The sequence below is a fragment of the Capsicum annuum genome, chromosome 6 (assembly GCF_002878395.1).
Source record: "Capsicum annuum cultivar UCD-10X-F1 chromosome 6, UCD10Xv1.1, whole genome shotgun sequence".
Classification (NCBI taxonomy): domain Eukaryota; kingdom Viridiplantae; phylum Streptophyta; class Magnoliopsida; order Solanales; family Solanaceae; genus Capsicum; species Capsicum annuum.
In genome coordinates this window covers 197,719,597-197,739,020 of record NC_061116.1, presented here as the reverse complement: position 1 = coordinate 197,739,020, position 19,424 = coordinate 197,719,597, and positions in this window count along the sequence as shown.

Genomic DNA, 19,424 nt, shown 5'->3' with positions numbered 1-19,424 from the left:
AGAATCCGCCACCTCCCTACACACCACTTAATTTTGAAGCACATTCAACTTTTTATTCTCAAATTGCTTAGCCTTAATTTGATTCAAGAATGTTTACTTTATCTCAATACTAGCCAACACTCTAACCTTGTCTAAAATCCCAAATTATATGCTCTGAGATGCTAGAGTTTGAAACTCTTTAGCTAAAGGTCGCCTGGACACCTTTGTCATGCCTCAAATCCTATTGAGGCGGATTGGCACCCGTAATCGAAGAGGCCCGGGAGAACCAGCTCATAACCTTATACTTTCCATGCATACCTCTATGACAATTTAAAATTCGGATAACATCATGTCGCATATAAAAGGAAATAATCACCTGTATAAGCTCGAGCACACATATATATGTATATACAATACTTGTCCATTAGAGTCATCACGTCTATTAACAAAACACCACCTTGACTGTACATTAGGTCTACAAAGCCTCTAGACAATACACATAGTTTAACTAAGGTCGGGACATACCCCGCCATATAACTAACTTCTATACAATACCAAAAGTGACTGAATATGACACGAAAAGCCCCGAAGCAAACTGGAGCTCACCAAAAGCAGCTGGATATCCTGGCTCCTACTTGTGCGGTGTATGAGCTGAGGTACCTGTGCCTGCAGCATGAAATGCAGGTCCCCCGTGGGGGATGTCAGTACAAAATATGTACTGAGATGTAAAGCTGTAGATAATCACATATGATATAGGAGCTCAATAGAAATCAGAAACAAGTGAATAAATCGTAATAGGAGTGGACCACACTTACTAGAACTTGTGACAACCTGTACATTGTATTTATTCAATCACTTTACCTTCGTTCTTATCATCTTTGTAAGCATTACTGTACTGTACTGTGACTATTAGGCTGCCTCCAGTACATATCAACTGGGATCGACCCATGATAGGCTTATGCCCCTGGGATACCACCCATAAACACATAAATAGGGATCGACCCATGCTAGGCTTATGCCCCTAGGATACCACCCGATAAGAGAGAACTTCCATCACTTAGTTCAATTAATCTTTGAGATTGTTATTTCGGTCACCACCACATTTTTGATACTTTGAAACAATGATACATCAATAAGAGACATATAAATAGACCATCAATGCAATAACAATGAAGTAAGAACTCATTGCACATCAATGAAGTATTTTGGAGTCATCAATGCCATAACAATGAAGTAGGAGCTTATTGGTATATCAATGAAACATTTTGGAGTCATTAATAGCACATGGATCTTGTTTGAGTAACTGGATACCTTCTGACATTCATTAGTACAATAAACATGTAAGATTTGGAAAACAAGTAAGTATTGGAATGTCTTGACATCTTGTATGGTGGAAACAAGTTCATTGGTAACGTAGGACATCATACAAAACCATTATGGATCACATGTTACTGAATAACTTTGGAAACTTTCTTAATAGAACAGTTGTTCACTTTCATGCCAAAGATATGGTATAGAGTATGCTTTACATACCTGACTGTCAACCTTCAATACTAGTCCTAAATGGACTTCCCGTCTTTTCGGATTATTTATCTACAATGAACATATATAGCAATCTAGTATTAGCTACCAAATGTCACAATTCAATTATTTGAATTCACCAAACTAGTGGTTAAGTAGTAAGCCTTAATTATACCATAAAGGGTGTCACTTTAACCCCCTTATACTCCAATTACATTCACATGTCATGCATATTCATGCAACATCCTCCAATATCAAGTTTGGATTCATTTATCCTTCCAACCAATCCATTAAACCAAATTGAGCCATAGACATAAATAATCATCAATTCAATAGTATATCACCATATCCACCTTCCATAACTCAATTACCATATCCACCTTCCACAATTCAATACAACCAAACCATGCAAAATAGTCTATAACCCTATTTTCATCACCTTTCAATAACAACCAATACATATAATCCTCTATCACACATATACATATGAAAAAGAACAAAGGCAAACAATATTCATGCCTTAAAATTCACCTCTTGATTATGCAATCCTGTTTGCACAAATAATAAGTGTCGTTCGAAGCTCTCGAGATGACAAACGCAGTTATCGAATTACTTTGGAATTTCTACGGTTGAATCAAAAGTAATTTAAAGGTCAAATTTGGCTAGGGTTTGTTCTTTCTCAATGATTGATGATGAAAATGAGTTTTGAACTCATATACATGTATATATACACATATTCTCGTCCATAATATAATAGAAAATGACCAAAATGCCTTTAAAATTTAAATAATGTCAAATCTATCCTTTGATGGACTGTTTTGATAAGCTAAAGTAGATCGACCATAACTCTTTGCTCCGATATCGGATTTGGGTGAAATTGGTATTGTTGGAAGGATAATTCAAAGGGCTTTCATTTCATATAAATTAGGCCACCCAGTTCCTCCTGTACAAAGAGTTATGGTCGTTTGAAGTTAACCCTAAAAATCTATTTTGATAGGCTGAAGTAAAACGAGTATAACTCTTTACTCAGACGTTGAATTTGGATGAAACCAATTGCATTGGAAAGAGAACTCAAAGATATTTCTTTTAATAGGTTGCAGCTCTCCAGTTCATTGTATTAAGAGAGTTATTATCGTTCAAAGTTGACCCAAAAATTCAGCTGGCCTCAGTAGTTTGTGTGCAGGAAATTTTCCTGCACATTTACTATTCTCAAATATTCCGGCCACCGTTTTATAGCTTTGAACGTGCTCGATTATATCCGAAAGCTATCCGTTTTTGGAAATATTTATATCGTTGGAAAGCTTATTCAATAACTTTCACATGGAACCATCGACGGGCAAATTCCGGTATAAATAAAATTAAAAAAATTAATTCCATATAAATAAGACCAATACACGTATTTGAATACGCCAATACACGTACTTGAATACGGGGTGTTCAACCTTCAAGAAGGAAAGACTATCCATATTTAAATTTTTTTCAACTCAATGAATCTGCCACCACATTGACCTTACTTAGATAAACTGAATAGTCACATTATAATCCTTTAATAACTCCATCCATCTCTGTTGCCTTAAATTCAAGTCCCTTTGAGTAAACACATACTTTAGGTTATGATGATTTGTGAAGACCTCACACTTGACACCATAAAGATAATGTCTCCAAATCACTAATGCAAACACCATCTGTAAGAACCCATAAAATTTATAGCTTAATTCAGTCCTTTAAGCTTGTTAAGAGGGGTTCCAGACTTATAAAATTCTAGCTAAGTTTTCAGACTTAGTTTATTTTTAGCCTTCAAAGTTGGCAATCTCATTTCGCGACCTTAATGTTCTTTAAATGTCTATATTTTAGTTAATTCATGATCAGGAAGGTCAATGGGTTTTTTCGAACAAGTTTTGGATTTTTCGGACCTCATTTAGACCATGTCTGGAATCCTAAAACAGTGTACCAATGCGATATTAGTGCTTTGCGTCGCCTATTGCATTGGTTGATATTTTCCTCAGCTACCACCATGCCATTCTGGTGACCCGGCTCGATCTTGGTGCAACACGTTAAATATAACGTCTACGCCATCAATGCATCGCGTCGTATATTGCGTCGGTAACCCAGTTTTGCTTTTTAAAACACCGCATTCTTGGGGGTAATTGGATTTTTTTCCCTCGACGTTTAGCTCCCAAACACAAAATTATCCCCTTTAGAGGCATAATACAATCATTATTCATAAAATTCTCAAGAACAAAACCCTAGGGTTAGCAATTCAAGAATCAAATTCAAGAGATTTCACCATCAATCTTTCCAAATTCAAGCAATAAGGTATGTAAAGTGTTCATCCAAGGGTCCCTTCCACCATTGGAGTTCAAAAAACTTCTTTTAAAAGCATAAATTATGATTTCTATGTTGTGCGTTTGAATGTAATCATATTGATGTTGTGGTATGTGTTCTAAGTTGAAATCTTTATGTATTTCTGGATTTTATGATAGCATCTGAGTTGAATTTTGATTCTCTTATATGGAATCCCGTAAATTATGAAGTCAGGATGTATTGGCATTGTTGTTCATGCCCAAGTATAAAGCTACGCCTACCATGTGTTTGATAAATGCTAAATTGAGATTATGGTGCTTTTATGATCCTTTGGTGGTCTAAATAATGTACTTATGCTACACCCACATGTTCATAATGTCCTCCATGCTAAAGTTATACCTTGTATGTATTTGATGGAATGCTTATAAGATTGGTTTAATGAAATTATGATGTGTTACCATGCATTCCTAATCATGTGCTAGTTTATGACTTTCAAGTGATTGATGAAATGCCTCATAGATTGTATTGTAAGATGTTGACTATTGTCAAGTATTCAAGAATTGTTATATCTTATTACTTTTATGCTATTGAGTCCTGAGGGTATTTAATACCTAATAATTTAGCTGTGTGCCTAGAGCTAGTGTCAATTATGGAACAGTCTTAGTCATGTCACGATCAGTAGTACTCTAGTTCAGTTATAGAACTCAAGAAAACTCAGTAGACTCGGTAGACCCATTATTAATTCAGTCTCATTCGGTATTCAGTTCAGTCCTTAGTAAACTCAGTCAGTTAGCAGAACTCAGTAGTATTTTGACAGTCAACGAAACTCAGTAAACTCAGTTCAGCTCAGTAAATCAGTACAATTAGTAACAACTTAGTCACGCATAGTATGAACTATGAAATCAGTCTAGTGTCTGTTCAGTTAGGAGTAGGATTCAGCACTGAGTAAACCCAAGGATGGGGACTTACCTGTTAGTAGAGGGTATGATCCTTAGAAGCAGTACCTGCATTCCAGAACTATGTAGCCAGCGTAAGTTGAGACATCAAAACCTGCCAGATAAGGGTTGATGAGGTGGCTTAACCTATCAGTTGAGGGTCCCACCATTCTCATTTGAGTACCTGCTAGATGAGGGTGTCTCTTTAGTGTCTTTACCCGTGGTACGGTACTGACACCCTTCCAACTAAGGTTAAAGGTTGGACCCCAAATCTATTCAGAAAAAAGGGCATGTCTATTAGATGATTACCTCCCACAGTCTCAGACTCAGTCTTCAGTAAAGAACTCAGATAGTTCTATAGATTTCAGGACTGTCAAATACAGTCACTCAGCTTAGTATGAAACTCAGCTAGTTCCATCAGAATCAAGACTGTCAGACATAGTCACTCAGTAAACAGTATATCTATTATCATTTACATCAGTTAATTGGTATTCAGTGTTGTCTCAATTTCAGTTACAGTTCACGAATCCATACATGTACTCTCATTCAGTCATACTCATGTTATTCAGTTATAATTTTTCATGCATATAAACTCATGCATTCAGCCTTACCTCACTTTGTGTACTAGTACATTCACACATACTGATGCATACTTTTCTTTTGCGCTATGGTGTTTTATACCATAGGTTCAGACGTACGGCCCCCAGAGCATTCTGAGCAGATCAGACTTTTAGCAAACAGACAAGCAGTGAGTCCTCATTATTCGAGGATATTTTTTTACTTTATTATCTCATTAGACTCAGTATTTCAGTAGATAAAGTTAGTTGGGGGATTGTCCCATTAACTCCTTATTCAGACCGTACAGTTTTAGAGGCTTTCTAGACTAGATGTTCAGACAGTATTCAGTATTTCAGATTTTGATATTTTATCAGATTTTATTATTTCTCTTTATCAGTATTATAGTTTTGATCCTTATGATATTCCAGCCCATTATTCCACATTATATGATATTATTACTCAGTCATTGCAGTAGGTATCAGTCATAAGTTAACTTGTGGTCCTTCAGAATTATGAGTATCGTATATCATCTGGGGTACTAGACTCGGGGCATTACAAATTTGGTATCAGAGCCTAAGGTTCAATAGAGTTCTAGGAAATCTGAAAGCCACATCTAGTAGAGTCTTGTACATGGGAGTGTATCGCACCACACTTATGGACAAGAGGCTACGAGATGTTTTAGTAATAGTTTCCCTTCTTTCAGTATTCATGTCGTGTGAGTGAGCATGAGCTCTAGTTAAACTCTCTTTGTAATCCAAGTTTCTCTTCCGTTTACAGAAAATGTCTCCAAAGAGGACTTAGGGAAGAAGAACGGGAGACCAGTCAGCCCCTCAGCCTGACCAGCCCAATCCTTTAGGCGAACTGTCTCCCACACGGAGTTCAGAGCAACATTCACCACCCTAGTTCATTCTGTGGCAGCCCAGAATGAATGGCCAACTGTCATTTCGACCAATTCAGTAGCCAATACTGATGTTGTCAGGATTCGGGACTTCACCCAAATGAACCCTTCATCTTTTACTGGGTCTAAGTCAAAAGAGGACCCTCAGGAGTATTACAGATATTATGGAGGTGGCAGCTAGTGAGGGTGCTAATCTAGCTGCATACCAATTGTAGGATGTGGCTCACACTTGGTTCAAATAATGGAAAGAAGAGAGGGCTGCAGATGTAGGGCCCATTGAATAAGAGAAGTTTGCCACTTTTTTCTAGATAGATTATTTTCCCTAGAGTTGAGAGAAGTTAAGGTGTTAGAGTTTATTAATCTGAAGTAGGGCAATATGACAGTGAAAGAGTATTCTCTCAAGGTTACTTAATTAGCTAGATATGCTCCTCATGTGGTGGCAGATAGCAGGTCTCGAATGAGTAAGTTTGTGTCTGAGGTAAATAATAGTGTGGTCAAAGAGTGAAGGACCGAAATATTAATTAGTGAGATGGACTTAGCTAGGCTCATGATCCATGCTCAACAGATAGAGGAGCAGAAGAATAAAGAGAGAAAGGCAGAACAAGAGAGCTAGAACAGGTAGTTTCAATTTTTTCTCAGCCTAAGTTAGAGGGTGGGAATACTTCTTAGTTTCGTTCAAAATTCTCAGTTTTAGCTCCATCCTCAGCCAGTTCTCTAGTGTCAAAATTTAGAGAAGACAATAGAGATAGGGCGCCAGGCTCTAAGTCTCAAGGTAGTGTCAGTAGTGCCCGAACCAATCCTCTTTATCAGACTTATGGCAAGAACCATAAAGGTATTTACATAGCTGACAATGATGTTTATTTCGAATGTGGCAAGCCAGGCCACAGAGTTAGAGATTGTCCCCAGTCAGGTTCTCAGGGTCAGCAAAACTATCCTCCAGCTCAGTTCGGTCACCCGAATCAGCAGGCTGCCTCATCAAGTGCCACCAGTGGGCTACGCTCAAATAGAATCTACGCTCTTCAGTCCCAACAAGATCTGGAAAGTTCTCCATTGATACGTTACAGATCTTTTATATATATGGTTATGCTTTGCTAGATTCAGGAGCTTCTCTGTCTTTTATTACTCCTTATATAGCAGTTGATTTCAGAGTCAGTCCCGAAAAATTCTAGCAGAGCCATTCTCAGTCTCTACCTCAGTGGGTAAACCATCATAGTCGGGCGGGTATACAGGAACTATCCGATTATGGTATTTTAGAGAGTCACTTCAGCAGACTTAGTCGAATTAGAGATGACTTATTTTGATGTCATTCTCCGAATGGATTGGTTTTATTCTTGATATGACTCAGTCGATTGCAAAAATAGAATTGTCCAGTTTTAGTTTCCAAATGAGCCCGTCCTAGAGTGGAGGGGTAGTACTTCAGCACTTAGGGGTCAGCTCGTTTCTTACCTTCAGGAGAGAAAAATAATATCTAAGGGATGTGTCTATCACCTTGTACGAGTCAAAGACTCTAATTCAGAAACCCGTACTCTTGAATCAGTGTCAGTAGCAAGTGGATTTCCATATGTGTTTCTCAAAAATCTTTCCGAAGTTCCTCCCGAAAGGGAAATTGATTTTGGAATTGATTTTCTCCCAGATACTCAGCCCATATCTATTCCACCATACAGAATGGCACCTGCAGAACTCAGAGAATTGAAAGAACAGTTGAAGGATCTCCTATATAAGGGATTCATCAGGCCAGTGTGTCCCGGTCGGGTGCACCAATTTTATTCATGCATAAGAAAGATAGTTCTCTCAGAATGTACATTGACTACCGCTAATTAAATAAAGTCAAGATAAAAAACAAGTATCCCCTTCTCAGAATCGATGACTTGTTTGACCAACTTCAGGGTGCTAGCTACTTTTTAAAGATAAACCTCAGATCAGGCTATCATTAGCTCAGAGTCAGAGAATGTGACATCCCAAAGACAACCTTTAGAACTCAGTATGGTCACTTCAAATTTTTAGTCATGTCCTCAGATCAGCAACCTTCATGGACTTGATGAACCGGGTGTTCAAGCAGTACTTAGACATGTTCATCATAGTTTTCATAGATGACATCCTGGTTTACTCCCGAAGTGAACATGATCATGCAGACCATTTCAGAAGTATTGCAGACTCTCATAAATCATCAGTTATTCACCAAATTCAGTAAGTGAAAATTTTGGATAAGGTTAGTAGCATTCCTTGGCCATATAGTTTTTTATGATGGCATTAGAATTGATCCCCAAAAGACCGAAGTGGTGAAAAACTAGCCCAGACCCATCTCTCCATCAGATATCAGGAGTTTTTTGGGTTTGGATGGCTATTACAGATGGTTTGTTGAGGGATTTTCATCTATTTCACCCCCTATATCCAGATTGACTCAGAAAATTCAAATTTCAGTGGTCAGATTCTTGTGAAAAGAGTTTTTAAGAGTTGAAGACTCGACTTATCTCAGCCCAATCTTGGTTTTACCAGATGGCTTTGTTGTGTACTCTGATGCATCCAGAGTAGGTTTGGATTGTGTCCTCATGTAGCATGGTAAGGTCATAGCCTATGCCTCCAACAACTTAAGCCCCGTGAGAAGAATTACCCTACTCATGACCTTGAGTTAGCAGCAGTAGTCTTTGCCTTAAATATTTGGCGGCACTATTTATATGGAGTGCACATCGATATGTTCACTGATCATAAGAGCCTCCAGTATGTGTTCTCTTAGAAAGAGCTAAACCTCCATCAGATAAGGTGGTTGGAATTATTGAAAGACTACGACATGAGTGTCCTTTATCATCTTGGCAAGGCCAATGTAGTGTCTGATGCTCTTAGTAGACTGTTAATGGGTAGTGTTGCTCACGTTGAAGACAGTAAAAAGAAGTTAGCCCAGGAAGTACATCAGTTAGCCCGACTAGGTGTCCACTTAGTCGACTCAACAGAAGGTAGTATATAGGTTTAGAGTAGTTCAAAGTTATCTCTAGTTTCCGAGATAAAGGAGAAATAGGATAAAGATCCCAATTTAGTCAAGTTGAAAGAATTATTCAAAGATTCGAAGGTTGAGGTATTCTCCCAATGGGGAGATGGTGTTCTGCGTTATCAAGGTCATTTATGTATGCCAGGTGTTGATGTCTTAAGACAAAAAATTCTTACAGAAGTGCATAGTGCACGTTACTATATTCATCCAGGGGCTACTAAGATGTACCATAATTTGTAGGAGATCTAATTGTGGAGTGGGACAAAGAAAGATATTGCAGAATTTGTGGCTAAGTGCTCAACATGTCAGCAGGTTAAGATTGAGCATCAGAAGCCAAGTGGGTCCATGCAGGAGTTCAATATTCCTACTTGGAAGTAGGAAGAAGTGAACATGGACTTTGTGACGGGTTTGTCTCGTACTCATCATCAACATAATTCAGTTTGGGTCATTGTAGATAGGATGATCAAATCAGCTTATTTTCTTTCAGTCCATACCTCTTATTCAGCCGAGGACTACGCCAAACTCTACATAGAAAGTTGGTCAGATTACACGGTGTTTCCTTATCCATCGTCTCATATAAAAGTACCCAGTTTATCTCTCATTTTTGGAAGGCATTCCAAAAGGGTCTTGACACCCGAGTTTACCTCAGTACAACTTTTCACTCTCATATAGATGGTCAAGCAGAAAAGACCATTCAAAATTTGGAGAATATGCTGCGAGCGTGTGCGATAGATTTTAAAGGTAGTTGGGATAACCACTTGACTTTGATTAAGTTTGCATACAACAACAATTATCATTCTAGCATTAAGATGGCTCCGTTTGAGGCGCTTTCCCATTGGTTGGTTTGAAGTAGGTGAGGCCGCAGTAGTAGGGCCTGACTTGGTATTCGATACCTTAGAGAAAGTTCAGTTGATCAGAGAGAGGCTAAAGACAGCTCAGAGCCGACAAAAATCGTATGCAGATGTGCGTAGGAAAGATCTCAAGTTTGAGATTGGTGACTTTTTGTATCTAAAAATCTCTCTCATGAAGGGAGTGAAGAGGTTCAGCAAGAAGGGAAAGCTCAGTCCCCGATATGTCAGCCCCTTAAAAATTCTCAATCGCTTTGGCACGGTAGCTTATGAGCTCGAATTAGCTTTAGATCTATCTTCAGTCCATCCAGTGTTTCACGTCTCCTTGCTTAAGAAGTGCATAGGTGACCCAACAGTCGTAGTCCCTACAGAGGGATTAGATTTCAGAACAACCTCTCTTTCAAAGAGATCCCAGTCGAAATCCTTGATTATCAAATTCGCAGATTGAGGAATAGATAAGTCCCTCCAGTTAAAGTTTTTTGGCAAAATCAGTTCGTTGAGGGAGATATTTCGAAAACAGAAGTAGACATGCGGACCAAGTATCCATACCTTATCTCTGCTAATCCAGACTCAACCCAAGGTAATGACTTTTCGTAAGCTTATTCAGTTTCATGCTTAAATTTCCATTACAAACTTGGTATCATTTACCATTGCATGTTCAACCATATGTTCATAAGTCAGTTCAGTCATATATTCATACATCAGATATGCATGATCAGTATGAGAAAACTCAGCTTATCAGAAATCCCATTCATGTACTCATGAATCAGCTCAGTTATGTACTCATGCATCAAATATGTATGTTCAGTATGATAATTTAGTATATCTGTAATATCAGTCCTATAATCATGTTCCGATTGTTCATGTCCATAAATAGGTTGAGCCTACTAGTATTCTCAGTTCAGTCAGTCTCATTCGAGGACGATGTTCCCAAGGGGGAGATATTGTAAGACCCCACAAAATTTATAGCTTAACTCAGTCCTTTAAGCTTGTTAAGGGGGTCCCAGACTTAGAAAATTCTAGCTAAGTTCTCAGACTTAGTTTATTTTTAGCCTTCGAAAGTTGGCAATCTCATTTCGCGACCTTAATATTCTTTAAATGTCTATATTTTAGCTTGTTCCCGGACAAGTTTCACATTTTTCAAACCTCGATTAGACCATGTTTGGAATCCCAAAATAGTGTCTCAACGCGATTTTGGTACGCCGTGCAGCTTATCATTTTGGTTGATATTTTCTCCAGCTACCAGCGTACCATTTCGGTGACCCGGCGCGATCATAGAACAACGCGTTGGATATAGCGTCTATGCCATTGACGTGCTGCATTGTATATCGCGTCGGTTGCCCAGTTTTTTTTATTAAAACACCGCGTTCTTGGGGGTAATTAGGTCTTTTTTCCTCGACCTTCAGCCCCGCAAACACAAAATTTAGCCCCTTTAGAGGCATAATACAATCATTATTCATAAAATCCTCATGAACAAAACCCTAGGGCTATTAATTCAAGAATCAAATTCAAGAGATTTCACCATTAACCTTCCCAAATTCAAGTAATAAGGTATGTAAAGTGTTCATCCAAGGGTCCCTTCCACCCTTGGAGTTCAAGAAACTTCTTTTAAAAGCATGAATTGTGATTTCCATGTTGTGGGTTTGAATGTAACCATATTGATGTTGTGGTATTTGTTCTAAGTTGAAATCTTTATGTATTTCTGGATTTTATGATTGCATGTGTGTTGAATTTTGATTCTCTTATATGGAAACCCTTAAATTATGAAGTTAGGATGTATTAGCATTGTTGTTCATGCCCAAGTATAAAGCTACGCCTACCATGTGTTTGATAAAATGCTAAATTGAGATTATGGTGCTTTTATGATCCTTCGATGGTCTAAATAATGAACTTATGCTACACCCACACGTTCACAATGTCCTCCATGCTAAAGCTATACATTGTATGTGTTTGATGTAATGCTCATGAGATTGGTTTAATGAAATTATAATGTGTTAACATGCATTCCTAATCATGAGCAATATGATAAGAATAATAAAAACAAGAGACAACAACTCATGGGTTGAAGATTACAAGATACACAAACAGTTACAAGCTTACAATAAACAAAAGGGATAGATAGTTAGATCTTAGTTGTTATAATCTTAAGAACCCAAGAACATGTGATACTCTTGAACCCTTAACGCTACACACAACGGTTAACCTAACTCCTACGTTGACACAAGAGGGAATTTACCTCCTCTAAACAACAATGTCTCAAGCCATGAATGCAACACTAGTGATTCCACACTAGTATCACCCTAGTTTCGGGTTGCCTCTTAAAGAGAAGAGAGGACTTGTCTTTCAAAGTGTTATACAACTTACAATATCATCAAAGTCTAAGATAAAAATGATCTACAATATTTTATTTATACTAGGTTACAACTAGAATACAAAATAACCAAAAGGCCCTTTAATGAAAAACCTCAAAATGTTGCCCATGGAGTATAGTGTAGGTTCGGTTTTGGTGTGTGTTTTAGGCCCTCTTTTGTATTTTTCTTGCACACTCCAAGCCTCGGGTTCATTACACTTTCACACGTCCATCCTTGTGGTCATACTTGTATCATCCTCTTCTTCTTAAAATAGATTTGACCTCAAATTCGTACCTTACAAAATTAAGAGAAGGCAAACAAGCACACACCCTCATGACATGAGAGGTTAGGGTTATTAAAAAATAACACATCAACATGCCATGTCGAGGCAGAACAAACTTAAAGTATAGCCACGGGTCCTTTGTTTTAATCATGAAAAGATTAGTACAAATGCTACAAAGGAGGTGGCTCGGGCAAGCATTAAGACAAAAGGAAAATAGGCCAAGAGTAATCCTTTCCCACCCTAAGATGGTACCGGGATCAAATGGGTGGAGTAACCAAGGACTTAGGCCTCGACCACTCTTACTTTCCCCTAAGGTTCCATCTTCAAAATTAGGCATACCCTCTATATCCCTGTGGAAAATATCATGAGCACAAAGAGGATAAAGAAAGGTGTCACACGAGTCAACTGCAACTATGATCTCCTTATGTATGTAATCACTAGTTTCAAGTCCAACAACACTATAGTAGGCTTAACATAGAAAACACATAAAGAAGAAGTAGATGGAATTTCTAAGCATGCAACACTTTCTCTTTCAAGAGAGTAGTCCCTACATAGACATAAACTATCATGGGCAGCAAAGGGATCACAAGCAAAACCATTTTTACCAAGACAATCACAATTCGGGTTTCCTAAACAATCAAGCATGTCAAGGTCATTTCCACCCGATTGATCTTTGTCCACAACCTCACTAGTTGTTGGCAACTCATATACCAACGTAGACACACCTTGGTTTTCACAAGGGTCAACTAGTGTGCGAATACTCTCGTCACTTGGTAATGGAACCTTAGTCAAGTTGTAAGTGCTAGCACTAGATGGACACAAATCATTCTCACGAGGAGAATCAATTTCGTCATCTAAAGGATCAATTAGTGTTTGTGTACCTACAACAAGAGTTTGGTCCTCATGTGGCCTAACAATACCGAGAGTATCACAAAAAAGGAGACTCGAGCACCTCTACCCTAGGTAAAGTTGCAACTACACCTACTTGGCTCCTACTAGCCACAACACAATATTCTAAGTTCATAGGAGTGTAAGGGATAATGTTTTTACCTCGTAGCTCACATGAGCTACGACCTTCCTCTTGATGTGTGTCCAGGCAGCCCACTTGCTCCATTTGACCTACCATACGATCCAACCTTTCATTTGCCATAGCTAGGTCTCAGGACATATTGTCAAGGTAGGCCAAAATGACATTTGTGGCATTGTTGTACATGGGTTAAGAGGTTAAAGCTGCGGGTTCCCTTGTAATTGTACCTAAAAAAAAAGAACAAGCCTACAAAGCAAAACACAAGTTAGTTCGAAACAACCTCACCACACTCTCACACACTTTATTGTCTTACACTTGGATTCACAAGTGTTGCAAGTCGGCTCGTAGTTCGTGATGAATCGAGGGGTGAGTCTACTCTTTGGTCGAAATGGATTCTTTGTTTGAAGACTCAAGGAAAGTAGTGTCCGAACTTGAACCAAGAAGTACTATGATGTTAAAATTGATAAAAGCACAAAAGAAACGTAGGCACGAATAATGGATTCAAAGGACTAATTGATAATCTAGTAGGAGTTTACTAGTTTATTAATAAGTACTAGGATCAATTAACCGAAATGAAGGATCAACAAATAAGAAACAAAAAAATCTAAAATTTGAGCTTAAAAATTATCGGTGAACAGTAAAACATGATGTGGCAGCCACGTATTGGTTGCGGTTGTTATCAAATTTTATTTTCCAATTCAAGTCTTGATCCAATTGTAATTTGGAATTGGTGGGAATTGGTTAAGGAGGAAAAACAAGTCTTGAAATCCTCTTTCAAATTCAAAAAGCAAGAATTGACTTTTCTCCTCAAGACAAGGTCCTTAAATCATGAAAAAGTTGTTGAGAAGTGATTGATAGGTCTTTAGTGGTTGGGGGTCTTTCAAGACTAATAAGTTTCTACACCTTTTCCTTCACCTTTTTGGATCAAATAAGCACTTTATTTTTCTAGAAAGGTATGAAGTTAGTGATAAACATCAAGAACAACAACAACATTCACCAAGAACAACAACAACAATTTTTAAGAACACTAACAATTCCCTTTTCACAGCCTACTCTAAACCCACAACAATATTGTCTCACACGGCCAAGACTACTATATCTTTAACAAAATTGGTCTTAGGACACCAATTTTATAACAAAATCACACGGCCAAACTAAGAAGAACAACAATATTCACATTACAATTCCAAACCGTGAGCCACAACAACACTAACAACAATCGGCCAAGCTTATGTTCACAACAACAACATCAACATTTCAAGTTTAAATCTAAGATATAGACTCAATGTGTTCGTGAGGAACAATACTAACACTTAAAGACAACAAAACAAGTAAAAATCTTGGCCAATACACAACAAGAACACAATATTCGGACAAGAACACAAATTGGACTGATTGCTATTTTTCTAGATTTTCAGTTTTTTTCATCAATTTTTTTTAACTAACAAGCCCAAGATTGATCTTATAGGAACAAGATCAAGCCACGCTTTGATACCAAATGATACAAGAAAACCTAGAAATACACGAAATTACACTCCAAACAGTCCATAAATCACAAGATTCGAGGACCTATTGAAGACCAACTCTCGGATTCACTACAACACACAATGACGAGATAGAAATGTGTGTTTTCAACACCAAAACAATAAAAACAAAATAAGATGAGAATAATATGATAAGAACAATAACAACAAGAGACAACAACTCACGAGTTGAAGATTACAAGATACACAAACAATTACAAAATTACAATAAATAAAAGGGATAGATAGTTAGACCTTGGTTGGTATAATCTTAAGAACCCAAGAACATGTGATACTCTTGAACCCTTAACGCTGCACACAACAGCTAACCTAACTTCGACGTTGACATAAGAGGGACTTTACCTCCTCTAAACACCAACGTCTCAAGCCATGAATGCAACACTAGTGATTCTATACTAGTATCATCCTAATTTTGGGTTGCCTCCTAAAGAGAAGAGAGGACTTGTCTTTTAAAGTGCTATACAACTTACAATATCATCAAAGTCTAAGACAAAAATGATCTACAATGTTCTATTTATACTAGGTTACAACTAGAATACAAAATGATCAAAAGGCCCTTTAATGAAAAACCTCAAAATGTCACCCATGGAGTGTAGTGCAGGTTCTATTTTGGTGTGTGTTTTAGGCCCTCTTTTGCATTTTTCTTGCACACTCCAAGCCTCGGGTTCATTACACTTTCACACGTCCATTCTCGAGGTCGTACTTATATCATTTAGGCTTAGTATTCAGTATTATCTCGATTCAGTTACAGTTCACGAATCCATGCATGTACTCTAATTCAGTCATACTCATGTTATTCAGTTATTATTGTTCATACATATGAACCCATGCCTTCAGCCTTACCTCACTTTGCATACCAGTATATTCATACGTATTGACGCATACTTTTCTTTTGCGCTATAGTATTTTATACCATAGGTTCAGATGTACGGGCCCAGAGCATTCTTAGCAGATCAGACTTTCAGCAAACAGACTAGCAGTGAGTCCTCATCATTCGAGGATATTCTTTTATCTTATTATCTCATTAGATTCAACATTTCAATAGATGGAGTTAGTTAGGGGATTGTCCCATTAACTCCTTATTCAGACATTTCAGTTTTAGAGGCTTTCCAAACTAGATGTTCAGACAGTATTCAGTATTTCAGATTTTGATGTTTTATCAGATTTTATCATTTCTCTTTATCAATATTACAGTTTTAAACCTTATGGCATTTCAGCCCATTATTCTGCATTATACGGTATTATTACTCAATTATTACAGCAGATATCAGTCATGCGTTAGCTTATGGTCCTTTGGAATTATGAGTATCGTGTAGCGTCCAGGGTACCAGACTAGGGGAGTTACACCATCGTTGTCAACTCTAAGTCATGGGTTGGGTAGTTCTTCGCATTAAGCTTCAACTATCTCAAAGAATAAGTAATGATATTTCTATCATGTATCAATGCAGCACTACCACCCAAGATCCAAAGTGAGGCATCACAAAATACTATAAAGTTCTTACATTCAATCGCTAAAGAAAGAAAAATTCTTTTAGTCAAGTATGCCTTGATCTTTTGGAAGCTCTCCTCACATTGATCTGACCAAATAAAATGACACCTTCTACTAAGTTAACATTGTCAAGTGCATTACAATGGATATGAATTCTTGACAAATCTACGGTAATAACTACCTAGACAATAAGACGTCGAAAAAGCTCTAGTTTAATTCAGTCCCATATAGCTTGTAATAAAGGGGTCCCAAACTTAGAAAAATCCAGCTAAGTGGTAAGACTTAGAAACATTTTTAGCCTTCGAAATTGAATGATCTTATTTTCAGTATTTTCGACCTTCGAATATTGATTTTCAAGTTGATTCATGATCAGGGATGTCAATAGGTCATGTTGGGTGAGTTTTAAAATTTTCGGACTTTGTTTGGGTCATGTTTGGATAGATAAAACATCAAACCAGCGTGATCTTGACATGCCGCGTTGGCTACCGCATTGCACCATCGACGCAACGCGTCGACTGCAGCATCACTGAGCAAGGCGTTCAGTGCAATTTCCAGTGAGCCAATGCGATCACGATGCATCGCGTTAGCTATCACGACGACCCCATTGATGCTGCGCGACGCCAAATATGTCACTGGACACATTTTTGCTCATTTAAATTTTGACTTTTCAAGGGTAATTGAGTCATTTTCTCCTCACCCAAGTCAACTAAAACACGAGATTAAGCCCTAGAAAGGGCAAAATTCATTCTTTATTCTCAAAATCCTCTCAAGAACAAACCCTAGTTCATCAAGCTCGAAATTTAAGTTCCAAGAAATTCCCTACAATCTTCATGAAATTAACAATCAAGGTATGTTATGTGTTCATCCTTGGATTTCCTTCCACCCTTGGAGTTCAAGAACTTCTTTTAAACTACAAGCTCATTGATTTCATAATTTACATGTTTGAATTAGATTGTGTTCATGTATGTATTGATATTTGATTTTCAAATCAAGATTCATTACAAGTTTTAAGTGAATTAATTAGCATATATGTAGAATTATGTGATTCTCATGTTAAACCCTTGAATTTGCAAGTTGAATGTTGTAGCCATGATGTTTTTATCTTGATGATTTCTATGTGCATTAGTTATGCTCCCCAAGTGTTTGATAGAATACTTATGTAAATTGAATAGTGAATTCATGACATGTTATTATGTGGACCCATTCATGTACAAGTTCATGCCTCTCAAGTGTTTGATAAAATATCTAAATGAATGCATGGTGAATAAGTAATTAATGTAATGCTTTCAAGATTTTTCCATATTTTGCTATTGATGTTATCGAGTCCTGGGGTATTCAATACCCAAAAATCTAGCTATTTACCTAGAATCTCAGTAGCTACAGAATAATCTCAGTAACGTCACGAACAATAGTACTCAGTCAGTACAGAACTCAGTAAAGTTCAGTCAATCATCATGATTAGTAACAGTTCAATCAAGCCTAATACAGTCTAGTGATCAGTTCAGTATTTATACAGTTGAAAGTAGGATTCAGCACCAAGCGAACCTAGGGATGGGGGCTCACCTGCCAGTTGAAGGTGTGACATCTAGTAGCAGTCCCTTAGTTCCAGAACTATATAGCCAGCGTAGATTAAATATATCAACCTGCCAATTGAGGGTTGATAAAGTATTCACCTGCCAGTTGAGGGTAACATATATCTAACCTGCCAGATGAGGGTAATTCTTTAGTGGATCCACATGACCATTGTTAGTACCAGTGGCACGATGCTAACACCCTTCCAACTAGGGTCACAGGTTGGACCCTAACTTAGTTTAAAATTGAGGTATGTCGGTTAGATGAACACTCACACAGTTATAGTTTCAGTTTCAGACTCAGTATAAAACTCAGTTCAGTTCTACAAAATCAGGACTATCAGAAACAGTCACTCAATTATCAGTAATACAGTTATCAGTAATCTTAGATATCAGTCACTCAGTTATCAAAACTCAGTATTCAGTTTCGGTATGATCTCAAATACATTATATATATATGTATATGCACAGTATTGCATAATCAGTATTTACAGTAGTTTCAATCACCCATGTACTCTCATTCAGTGATGTTCATATCATTCTGTCAGTTACTGTTCATGCATATGAGCCCATGCATTTCAGCCTCACCTCATCTAGCATACCAGTACATTCTACGTACTGATGTATACTTTTTCTTTGCGCTATGATGTCTCACATCATAGGTTCGGACGCTCAAGTTCCTGACCGTACTTAGCAGCTCAGCTTATCAGTAATAGTTATAGTGGTGAGTCCTCATATTTTGAGGATAGAGTTACTTATTTCAGCATTTTAGTATTTTCAGTAGTCGGAGTTAGTTAGGAATTTATCCCAGCAACTCATATGCAGACAGTTAGAGGCTTTCGGACTAGAATATTTCAAACATATGTTCAGTTTTTTTCCAGTATTATTATCAGTATTCAGTATTTGTTTTCCGTTTATGAACCTTATGGTAATTTCAGCCTAACTTCCGCATATATTTTCAGTTTATTATTATTCAGTGCTCACAATAGGTACCAATCATGGATTAGCTTGTGGTCCTTTGGGATTGTAAGCACCGTGTGACGCCCAAGGTGCAGTCTCGGGGCGTTACATAGACCCATAAAGCTCCTTACCTCAGTCACTTAACTAAGTCGAATCCAATTTTGAACTGCCTC